The following is a 2,444-nucleotide window of genomic DNA, read 5'->3' on the forward strand; positions in this document are numbered from 1 at the left end:
GATTATGTTCACGTTGATAATATTAATCGGCATGTCCGACTTGTACCATTTTCGCGGCTGCAGTATACGGTTCGAGAATCCTAGCAGCGATCCAATGTTGTTAGGCTTGCTAAAATTCATTCTGTAGGCGCATTTGATCTCGCTCCTCATCGTATTATAATTAGCGCGGAGCACTATCGGATATTCTCCATCTCCAAAGTCACCGTCCTCATTCGTCCGAATATGCGTGGTGTCAGCGTGTTTTTTATCATCGTCACGAACAGCGTGTCGCGGACGTTTTCGTGAAATTGCATGTTTCAAAAACTCATGTATCGCTTGCAGCTCGTACGATCCCTCGGGAATCGTAATTTCCGCGTCATCTTTGCCAAAGTAACATTTATTATTCGAGGAATTCACGTTCGATATCGTGTGATAAGTCTCAAAATCCGCTAGACCTAGCTCGTATTCATTGTCGCTCAAATCTACGGCGGGAAAGTAGTTTACCGCGAGAACACTACTCTTCTCGGTCAGAGTGAGTGTCATAGACATGTTGACAAAACTGTTAAACGAATACTGAGTTAAATAGCGCAATGTCAGTCTTTAAATTCACGTGCATCGACCGCTCGGAGAAACTGTAAGCACAATTGTCCACAGATGCTTTGATTGTAAGTTTGAACAGGTGTGTAATTGTATTGTATCTTTGTCACATTTAAATATCGCACCAATTCATTCGGCGGTCGAAGATTGCCGAAACTGTCAAAATATATAGCGCGATCCCCCCTCTTTGCATACGCTACCCAATGAGTACCCGATCCTTTAGCGTTATCCAAATTTACGATGCCGCTCTCGTTTCGATATATACCACCTATTGGTAATGAATCACGCATGAAAACACCTCTAAAATACGGAATGTGCATACGTTTTGCCAGTTGTAGCAATTGTATGTTGGTAGTTACGCCCTGCGGCATTTTTAGCGTCTCTTTGACGTTTTTTTTTCCCATTTTTCTCGTTGAAACTCCTCGTCTGTGTTTGTATGGAGCGAGATACAATCCGTGACCTTCCATGGCGCGATTGTGACGTAGCATCTCTTGCAACTGACGTTATGCAGCTTTTCCGTCGTTCACCATCTTCGCTACACCAGCCGCTCCACCGACCAGAGATCCGAGCGCGCCCAACATTGGTAGAATCGGTAATACACCCCCACGTTTCGCTACCGGAAGTATTCGTTTCTTCGCCATCTTTTTCTTCGTCTTCGTCTTTGTCGTCTTCAGGCCCATACCGAACTTCGTCTTGGCTTTCATCGCTGCCCAGACAGCTGTGGCGGCGGCTCTCTCACCGAGAGTCGAATCTCTCGCAACGATGCGAGTTAGCGCTTCTTTGGCGAGTATCCTATCTGCCGCGTGTCTCTCGATGAGATCGTTGCTTCGAGAGTACGCTATATCGTGTTCACGGCACGCCGCGTCCAATGGGTTGATACCTCGATCGCCTCTGGCTAATCGCTTTTGTAGTCGCGTGCCCGGACCGCAAAACTGATAGCCGGGGATATGGAATTCGATCGGAAGTGCGTTTATCGCCTGATTTAATAGGCCTCTACCTATTTTCGTTGACATTCGCTGCAATCTTTTATCATCGGCGCTGGACCGTCAATGTGCGTTCGCTGCCACGGTCGATTGTAATGTTCGAAACAGCGGCGATAAGTTTGAACCTCCAAATCCGCCTTTATATGTTCCGGAAGCTTGTCTCACACGCAGTGAACGTAATTGCCGCACATTCGCAATAAAACTGTTTTCGACACAAATTGTAGCTGTTCGGCGCTCAAATTACAAATATCGTAAGGACTTGATAGCAAGACAAACATTTTTTCGTTACTGAGCAATTCGCGGTTCCGTGCAGCTATAAATAGGCAGACGTTCGATCCAGTCAGGAGTGTGAACATGAATTTCGTGCGACAATCTTTCGCGATACGCGTGACGAATTACGACGCCAGATTACGATCGATGGGGGACAAAGCGGAGATGCGTAGACACGGTACGATACTGCCGACTACTATACGCGCGATCGTTTGCGGCCCCTCGAATTGCGGTAAAACTAACGTGTTGATTAGTTTGATAGAAAGCCCGCACGGCGTCCGCTTTGAAAACGTGTACGTATATTCAAAGTCGCTGCAACAGCTAAAATATCGGTATCTGGAGAATTTGTTGACGTCGATCGATGAAATCGGCTATTTTACATTCTCCAATAACAGTGACGTCATTCCACCGAGCGAAGCATGTCCAAACTCGATTTTCGTTTTCGATGACGTGGCGTGTGACAAACAAAATACGATAAGTGAGTACTTTTCAATGGGACGCCACTCGAACGTCGACTGCTTCTATCTCTGTCAGACATACTCAAGAATACCGAAACATCTTATACGCGACAACGCAAACCTGCTAATCTTGTTTAAACAGGACGGTACCAACTTG

This window comes from Prenolepis imparis, unplaced genomic scaffold (assembly GCF_030444845.1).
Source record: "Prenolepis imparis isolate NDT839.2.m4 unplaced genomic scaffold, iyPreImpa1.0 SCAF_13, whole genome shotgun sequence".
Classification (NCBI taxonomy): domain Eukaryota; kingdom Metazoa; phylum Arthropoda; class Insecta; order Hymenoptera; family Formicidae; genus Prenolepis; species Prenolepis imparis.